This window comes from Marmota marmota, unplaced genomic scaffold (assembly GCF_001458135.2).
Source record: "Marmota marmota marmota unplaced genomic scaffold, marMar, whole genome shotgun sequence".
NCBI classification, from domain to species: domain Eukaryota; kingdom Metazoa; phylum Chordata; class Mammalia; order Rodentia; family Sciuridae; genus Marmota; species Marmota marmota.
Window position 1 is genome coordinate 18,231,972 of NW_025999900.1, and position 10,709 is coordinate 18,242,680.

A 10,709-nucleotide genomic window follows, 5' to 3' on the forward strand; every position below is an offset into this window, starting at 1 on the left:
CAGAGGACATTGGTTCTGTTTCTAAGTGTGTTAGATTTTCCCTACATACATAACCAATAATCAATTCTGCCATGGACACTAGCTGAGCATCTGATTTGATTCCATTTTGACACTATCAACCTGATAAAGAGAGCCCTCCTGCTTCAGAAGTCAGTTACCAGTCCAGGGTTCTGTGACTTGGCCAACCAGATGTAAAGTGGGGGTACATGAAACCTCCTCCTCTTTTTTTCATTAATTGCTAGAACAATTCACAGGATTCAGGGAAACATTTCCGTAATGGTAGTCTTTGAGAAAAAAAAGTTTTAAAAACCTTGCCAACTGGCCCCAAAACATCATTTCATTAAAAGAAACCCCTCCTTAGAATTAAAATATTTCTTCTGGAAGCCATCTGCAAATCAGAAATTAATTACTTGGAAGGAGGACTGCACCGAACCAAAGGCACTGAGGTGTTGAGTCAACTGAGGGTCATTCTCTAGGAAAGCAAGGCTCCATCTACAGGGCAGTTCCAAGTTGGAAAAGAGTTAAGTCCTCAAAATAGAGGCATGGGAAATATTTGAATACATGCAGCATGCTTGAACCAAACTCTGAGCTCAACCTTTGCTGTTTTTATGATAGTCATTTATTTTTAAACTAAATACAGGCTAAATATTAAAAATAGACTATATTTTTTGAAGCTGTCCTAAATTACCAAAGAGATTATGAATTGCATTCCTTTAGAGTCAGTGGTAAGTGAAAAATAATAAAATAAAACAGATCCTTAACTTTAAGAGACATTACATTTTTTTATTTGGAGTTTTTTGTTAGTTAGCAATGGTACAACTGAGGAAAGAACCAGAGAAAATCTTTATGTGCCAGGCAATCATATTTCATTAATTTGATATTGAAGGTAAACTAATTAAGTATGAATTTGGATTCCAGTTATTCCTAAGAATAAATTCTCATTATCTTATATTTTTTGTAACTAGAATACTTCTTCAATCTTAACTATAATGATCATGATCTGATTCTACAGGGTCAACAAAATAACCAGCATTGGCATCTTGCCTGTTTTTGCCAGATTTCATGGTCAATCTCTTTGACCATCTCATTGTGTTTGAACTGTGAATGCCTTGTCATTCCTTTATCCTGACACCAAATCATTAATGTTACGAAGTAGAGAATAAATACTTTCAGCTACAAAATATCAAAATGGTTTTAAGATTAGTCTAATACAATCATGACTAATGCTTTGTCTTCTCAGAGCAGTAATGATGAACTGAATGATTAAAATATTATTGGGTTAAAAAAATTCATTATGTAGAAATGGAAATTCATATACTCTTAAGTACCAATATTTTACAAGAAAATCTCCTCTCATGGAAGTTAATCTTTAAAGTTGAAGTAACATTCACTTCACTGTTATAAAATTTCTATCCACCATTATTTTCTGAATATATTCCCATATGACATATGCATTTAACTACAAAGGTAACCCATAGTATATAAACTTTATCCAAGAATGTCTGATATCTATTTCAAAAATATTGTGCTCTAGTTCCTTCCTCTATTTCAAGTTCTGCTCCTTGAACATTGCCTGCAGTGATTTTTAATTCTCCTAAAGAAATAGGACACTTATACCATTAATAGAACAATTTTAAATATGAGGCAATTGGGGAAAAATGATCAAATATGAGCCATGTCATGCAGTCATTTTTATAAATTAAAAATCCAAATCACAGAAATTCCACATGACACAATCTAATACAATGTTCAAGATGGCACAGGCAAACACAAAGACAGCCTGACTTGTTACCAAAACTGGCCTTCCCTCTCACTTTGAATACATTTCAAAAACTATTTAATGAATATCTACAGGTTTTAGGAAACTGCAGAGAAGTTCATTTGACTTTGGGATAATACAGATTTTGGCTGACATTTTGGTTCTACCAAGGGCCTTTGAAAAAATTTACAAAGCTTTTGATCCTCAAGATCATCAAGCATAAAAGGAGAATGATGATGAATATTATGTAAGTCTCTAAGAAGAATTGAAATTATTTCATACTAAAAAAGAAGAAAAAGTAACCAATGAATCTAATATTGTCTTAACACCAGAGATGTGAAATGAAAAGATGATAAAAGGCTCACTTTACTTTTAAATTGAAACTCAGTAGTCTTACATAAAATTACAATTTAAAGTTTAATTGATTACTAATTCAATAAATAAAATATTAAATATTATCCAATTCAACTCATCAGAAAATACTATATGGGGATAATGTAGCTTTATCTTTAAAATGCAAGAACATCTAAACCTATAAAGCAATCTAATCATAATTTACTGCATGAACAAATAAAAAGTGAAAAAGCACATGATTATCTGTTGATGTGGGAAAATAATCTATATGCTCCAACACATTTGTCATTCAAGTCATAAAGATGAAAAATATAAATAAACATTATTAACTTTATTAAACTATATACAAAACAAAATCAAGAAAATAAAAGATATCTATAATAATTACTAATGTTTAACAAAACCCTATTGTCTCTAAATAAGAATATTAGAAAATAGAAGTATATAAATGTACAGTGGGAAATTAGATGAACCATTATATTTCCAAATAATATCTAGATAGCTGCATTTAACAAAGAGTTTGTATTACTGATAAAATTGTAATGCAAACTTGGGAATAAAAAGAAATTACAAAATTTTATAGCATCTCCTTATACCATCAGTATCTAAGTAAAAAGTAATGTCTGAACATTAGCTACAGAGACCTTTAGAAATCTTAAAACTCTAAAAGACACAAAACATAATAAAAAATGATATTGCAAAGAGGCCAACTATTCCCAAGTTATGTTAAAAGTTCAGTTCTATGCCATTCAATATTGCAGCCTGATATTTTTAAGGATTTCAATAAAATTATTAGAAATTGTTTTTCAAAAGAATAAAAATAAACAGTTACTAAAGTTAACCTGTAAAAAAGAGGAGGAGGAAGAACCAAGAAGAAGAGTAAGAAGAGGAATTGTTCTACCAAACATTAAAACATAACTATAAAGCCATAATAATAAAAATTTACACTATTATAGCACAAACAGAAATTTTCTAAAATTAATAAAAACATAATAATAATTTACTTACTATAGTTTATAATGACATATTGCATACTTGAAATTTATCAAGCAAGAGATGCTAAGTGTGCTCACTCACCATGCACACACAGGCACTCATGCAGAGATGAGTGTATGAGGCGAAGATATACAGGTTAATTAGCTTGAATGAGATACTCATTTAACAATACGTATGTATATTAAACATCACATATTGTAATATAAATATACATATATATGATCTTTATTAATTAACAATCCTTAATAAAGTTGCATAAGAGAAAAGATTGTTAAAATATCTAGTGGTTTCTTGAGAGATTTTAAACAAATTTTCAAATATATGAATCATTAGGATGTGGATAATATAATTATAGCATACTTATTTCTGTTTATTTAAAACACTATTACAAAAAATTTCCAAAAAGATAAGAAACTTACTTTCACTTTTAGCTATTAATATCTGATATGGAAGGATATTCAATCTAAAGTAAAAGCCATCATTTCCAATTAGAAAAAAAGAGCTAAGCTACAAAAAAAGGAATCATAGAAGAAGCTCTTCTTCTAAAATATGAAATATTAGAAGTTCAAAATCATTATTCAGAGATATCTATGTTAAATAATTAAATAGCATTGGGAACTCACCTTACAACTCTTACACTGCTTCAAATCAACACACTGGGTAATGCCTAATATTGGCAGAATAAAAAACTCATGATCCACTGCAGCTGGACTCTGAGTAGCCTTGCTGAAGAGCAACCTGGACCGACCTAATCTAATAAATTAAAAACAAATATATCCTATGCTCCAGCCATTCTATACCAAGGTTCTGTTTTGTCCCCCAAGAAAATTCCAAAACAGCAAGTCAAAGTACATGTACTAAGATGTAGGACCATCTACCAAGTATATATCACATTAAATTTAAATCACCAGGGTCATTAGGATGTAGATAAATATAATAAACCATAAGCATTTATTATGAAATACATCATCAAAGTCCATTTCAATGCAAGGTCAGCTACAATCCTGAAATATGTATGTATCTTAGTACACAATTTGGGTTGAGTCAAATGTAGTTAAAATATATGTAGCTAAAACTCACTATTTTTCCAGATCATGACAATTATACTAATTATTTTTTGTTCTTTCAAATTGTCTAGTTGTTGCTGCAAAATGAAAATACTCTCCAAATTTAGTGTCTTAATACAGCCATATGTTTTGCTTATACTTGTGTGAACCAGGAAACAACTTGGTCTGTTTGTTCATATCTGATCAATGTGGGGTCAGGTTGGGCCCTTTCAACTCAGGGATGCTCTACCAACATGACTTCTTCACTCACATATTTAGAGCCTTGATGGTTTCTCTTTTCTCATTGCGTCCCTCCTCTGGGATCTCTCCATGTGGGTAGGGCTTTGTTAGCATGGCTTCTTACATTTGTTATGTAAATTCTGCCTTTCAAGGGTCAAAAAGTATAAAACTGCAGGCCAGTTAATTATTTCACCAGGAAATAGTGTGGCATGAAGTTCATCTTATTCAGTGGGTCAAGTGTGTCACACATGCTAGATTTGAGTGGACAAAGAAGATTAATTCTTGGTGGTTAACATCAGTATTAGGCAATAACATGTTTGATGGCATATATGCTTGTGTAGAAATTTCTGGAAAAGAGATATAACAATTATTTAGAAGACTTCATTTTTTTGAAACAATATCAATATCATAATGCTTGTTCTTTAAGACTAATATTTCTGGTGAATCATGATAGATAAAAGGCAAAATACAGAAATGGAGGGGAAGAATGAGAAAGGACAATGAAAGCAAAGAAAGAATATTACAATATATCCTATATGTGAATATAGGATTTATTGTGTAAGAAAACAGTTTTTTTGAGTGAATGTAAAGAAGTTGCAGAAATTACAAATAAAATGTGTTTTATATTTCAGATGATTAAAAGAATGGGAGTATAGTTGATGGATGTAGGGAACACTTGGGGAAAAAAGTTTGTTGTATCTAAAATACTATTTGAACAAAGTATGTTGCTGTCAAGTTGTGCAATTGGAAATAGGCCCAAAGCTCCTACCTAGGGACTTTGAGATGAAAGTCATCAGTAAAGAGGTGACAGTTAAAAGTCATGAGAGGAGATAAAAATCACACATGGGTAAAGTAATGAGAAAAAAGACAAGAGCCTGGAGATAAAACAAGGGTTAGCCTCACTTTCAGTGGAGTCTTTGAAGTTCTTTAGGTTGCACTAATGTTGATTAATTTGGATATCAACCCGTTTTGATTCCACAAACATTTTAAGTTTTTACTATATGTGCCAGAGGTATTTTCTTTTAAAGTTATTTCTAAATTTTCTCAAATAACATTGCAAACACATTTAAAACATTATTATTTCTGAGTCAGATGTCTTATTATACCTCAGATGATTGATATTGGAACACTATCATTGAATTTTTAACTTAATGTACTATTCTATTTGGATTATAACACAATTAATCAGAAGTATATCAAATAAAAATAAAATTAGGTCCCATATTTTGTTTTCAATGGCTTGTGGAAACCACGCCCACAAAAAAAGACTCAAAATTTCTCATGAGATTCAATTTCTGATGAGATTCATAAAGGGCAAGTTTAAAACCTTGCAAGTCAAAGGACATGTGCTAAGACATAGGACCATCTACCAAGTGTACATCACATTAAATTTAAATCACCAGGGTCATTAGGATGAAGAATTTATTGGTTTTTAAGCTGTTTTAGGTTCACAACTAAATTGGGAAGAAAGTACATTGATTTCTCATCTACTTCCTGTCCCCACACATGCATAATCTCCCCCATTATCAATAGCCCTTACCAGAGTCTTATACTTGTTACAAATAGTGAGCCTACACATCCTTATGCCCCAGAATCCACACTTAGCATTAGGGTTCACTCTTGATATTATACTGTAGTATATTCTATGGACTTGGACAAATTTTTAATCACACATATCTGCTATAACGATATCATACGAAATATTTCCACAGGCCCCCCAAAATCCATTGTGTTCCTCCTATTTATCCTTCCCATCCTCCTAACCCATGGAAACCACTGATAATTTTACTACCCTCTCTGGTTTGCATTTCCCAGAATCTCATAGGGTTGAAACTATGTAATTGCTTTTCTAAATGGGCTTCTTTCACTTGGTAATATGCATGTTAGTTTCCTCCATGACTTTCCTGGCTTGATAGTTTCTTTTGTTTTGAGTTAAATAACATTCCTTGCCTGAATGCACCATTATTTATTTATCCATTAGCCTACTGAAAAACATCTTGGCCACTTTCAAGTTTTGACACTTATGTATAAAGCATCTAAAAATGTTTGTAGATTTTTGTGTGGACACACATTTGTAACTCTTTTAGGTAAATAACAAAAAAAAATGTAATTTTTTGATTGTATGGTTAAGAGCTTTTTTAGTTATGTAAGAAAAGGCCCAACTGTTATTCAAAGCAGCTGTACCATTTTGAATTAAAAATCATTAATGAATGTGAGTTCCTGTTGCTTTGTATCCTCACCAACATTTTGTGTTGTCAGTGGTCTGGATTGTGGCCATTTTCTAGTGGGTTTATAGTGGAATATCATTTTAATTTGCTTTTTTCTGATGACATATGATGTAGAGCAGTTTTCTCTATGTATATATGCCATCTGTATTTCTTCTTTAGTGAGGTGTCTGTTAAAAATATTTGGCCAAATTTTTAATTGGACTCTTTGTTTTCTCATTGTGGAGTTTTAAGGGTTCTTTTAGAAAGCCATCTCCAAACCCAAGATCATCTCTTAAGTTATTTTGTCCTATGTTATCTCCTAAGTTTTTTGTAATTTTGTGTTTTGCATTTAGGACTGTAGTCAGTTTTAACTTATGTTTGTGAAGATTTTAAGTCTGAGTCTAGATTCATGCTTCTGCATGTGAATGTTGGGCTGTTCTAGCACCATTTACAAAACATTCTTTTTTTTTTAAATTTTATTGACATCACTCTTTTGTCAAAGTTTAATTGAGTATATTTGTATATGATGATAAGATTTTTATTATTTCTATATGAGGACCTGTCAAGGTTACGAAAGTTTCTTTTACCAATTTCTTGCATTTTATTTTTGTTTATGATATTAAAATTGGCTTTTACATGATTTCTCTTTTAAATGATTTCCTAAGAAAGCATTATTATAATATTCCTGGAAGCTTGCTGTTATCTTTACCAGTTCAGAGAAGAACAGTTTTAGTGAAAATTAACATTAGATGAAGTAAAAGCTCAAAGCAGATGCATTAAAGTCTGATAAGATTTTTAAATTTTTAGTGGCCATATTTGTTTTAATAATTTTAATTCTATCTTAGAGTACTATCTGTTCATATATATTATATCTAGTGTTTTGCCAGTAAAAAGGTCATATGGATAAATTTATAAAATGCAATGCTATAGCCAGTTAATTAATGCAGAAAGGATATTTATTGAGGTGAACATATATTTTCATGGAATGGCAGTTAACAAGTATATTTCTGGTTCAAGATGAGCAGTTTAACATGTTAAATGTTCCAATCAAAAATATGTTTGAATATACATAAGAATTCTAAAAATGAAAGCAATTTAATTATGATACCAGGAAGCACAATCAATGCCATAAGCTATAAAGAAGCAAATCAAATCCAGAAAATAAGCAAATCAAATGAAGTAAACCACCATCAGACCTTACTCTTCCTTACTTGCCTAGAGGCTGGGACCATGACATCAGAACCTTCAAACCCAGACTTTCCTGTTAAGATAAGAAAGTTCTGTGTTCTCCATTTTCCCCTAAATCTGATCAAAGATGATAAAGTACATGCTGAAAAGCAAAAGCTAGAAAGAAAAGGAACAAATTTAATAGTCTTAACACTCAAGGTAAAAGAATAAAGAAAATAGGAAAATAACTTTAAAGTCACTGTAATTAGTGATTAATATTCTCAGAAACCTGGAGAAACTATCATTCACCTCAAATGATGGCTTGCCTGTTTCCTAATTTATGGAGAATTAATTTAATTTTTTTACACTTAAGTATTGGGTTAGGTATAAGGTATTGCAGATGTTCCTTTACATTTAATTGGAATTCTAGTTCCAATTACCTGAGAGATTTTTTTTTAATCATGAAAGAATGTTGACAGCATTGTGTTCTTTCCTACCCGAATAGAATATTTTGCATAATTTTCTTCCTTATTCTGCTAGTACTGTGATTTATTGACCATAATCATGTTCCAAGAATTATTTTATTCTTTTACTGTATGAAGAATTTGCATTGAAGTTTCTTCTTTCATTTCTCCAGATGTGAATTTTGATTTTTTTCTTTTTCTTTATTAGATTAACTAGAACTTTTTAAAAGTCATTGCCTCTTAAAAGAAACAGATTTTTATCTTCATTATTTTTATTGTTTTTTTACATTGTTCCTTTCATTAAATCCTTCTCTTATAATTTTATTTCTTTTTTTTAATTTATTTTGAGTTTGACTTTGTTGTTGCTAAGGTTAATGTTTAAATAATTTAATTGTATTTCTCTTGTTTCATTTGTGTTAAATGTTATATACTTTCTTAAGTACTCTTTAGCCTCATTCCATGAATTATGAAGAATGGATTCTTAATATTTAGTTCAAATATTCAAAGTAAAGATTATTCTGCAACTTTAGAACAAATAGAAAAGATTAGATTTAAAAAAAAAAGTAAGAAAACAGGACTCGGAACCTAAATCATTGCTACATATATTCTAGAGGTGAATCATTGAAGAACATTAGGAAGAAAAACAAAAACAAAAAAATAGGCAATCTCTGTAACTTCAGAGGGGTTGGAATGACATTCTAGATCTTAGCTAACCTATGTGATTAGAACAGATTGACTATGGAATCTTTGTAAAGGAAAAAGAACTTAGTTCTTATTTGTTTACCCTTTCAAAATGTATTTGTATTAGCTTACATTGTTACCATTATATATTCTCAGTATTCATTCTTACATGTCACTTTTGTGATGCTAGAACTTGAACCCAGGACCTTGTACATGCAAAGCAAACACTCAACCAACTGAGCTACATCCCCAACTCAGATCTTTTTCTTCCTTAATTTTCTTCGTTGTTGAAGTAGTGCTCTAAAAGTGATTTTAGTGTTTGTGTTTATCTTTGGAACTGGTTTCTTAAAGTGGGACCTGAGGATGCCTGGGTGCCTGAGATCATGTTAGGGAACTTTCTCAAGGTGCTCTCACTTTAGTGCCTTTCTTCCTCTGTTACCATCTGCATTAATGATGTTTAAGCAACAATTGGAAAAAACTGCTGGTGCCTTGGCACAAATCAAGACTTAGTTACCAAATTGTTCTCAAAGACATTGTATCTTCATCTCCATATATTTAAATATTAAATGCCAGTTTCACTTAAAAATGTCTTTGAGAAAGAGGTCCTTAAAAGATGGAAAGATCTCCCATGTTCTTGGATAGGCAGAAGTAATATTGTCAAAAATGGCCATACTACCAAAAGTGCTATACAGATTTAATGCAATTCCTATCAAAATTCCAATGATGTTCTTCATAGAAACAGAAAAAGGAGTCAAGAAATTCATTTGGAAAAATAAGAGACTCAGAATATCCAAATCAATTCTTAGCAAGTAAAGTGAAGCAGGAGGCATCACAATACCATGCATTAAATTGTACTACAGAGATATAGTAACAAAACAGCATGGTATTGGGACAAAAACAGACATGAGACCAAGGAAACAGAAGACACAGAGACAAACCTGCATAAATACAGTTATACATTGGAGAAAAGTAAACCCTTTCAATAAATGATGCTGGAAAAACTGGAAATCCATATGTAGTAGAATGAAATTGAACCTCTATCTCTCATCCTGCCCAGAATGCAACATAAAGTGGATCAAGGATGTGGACATTATTCCAGAGACACGGCGCTTACTAGAAAAAAATGTAGGGCCAACACTCCACCATGTAGGCTTAGGAAACAACTTCCTCAATGAGGTTCATAAAGTGCAAGAAGTAAAAATCAAGGAGCTTATTCACAGCAAAAGAAACAATCAAGAACATGAACAAAGTACCTATAAAATGGAGAAAAGTCTTTACCATGCACACCTCAGTTAGAGCACTAATCTCTAGGATATACAAATAACTAAAAAAACTCAATACCCAAATAATCCAAATAACGCAATCAATAAATGGGCAAAGGAACTGAACAACAAATTTCCAGAAGATGAAACATATTTTATGATCAAAAAATATATGAAAAAATGTTTAACATCTCCAGCAATTGGAGCAATGCAAATTAAAACTATGATGTGATTTATCTCACTCTTTTTAATAATAATAATAATAATAATAATATAATAGCAATTATCAAAAGTTCAAAAGTACAGGTAAGAATAAATGCTGGTGATGATATGGGGGAAAGGTACACTAACATGTTTTTGGTGGATTTCAAATTGGTGCAACCACTTTGGAATGCAGTACGAAGATTCCTCAGAAAACTTGGAATGGAACCACCATTTGACCTAGTTATTTCACTCCTTGGTTTAAAGGCAACTTTCTTTTTTTTTTTTTAAGAGAGAGAGAGAGAGAGAGAGAGAGAGAGAGAGAGAGAGAG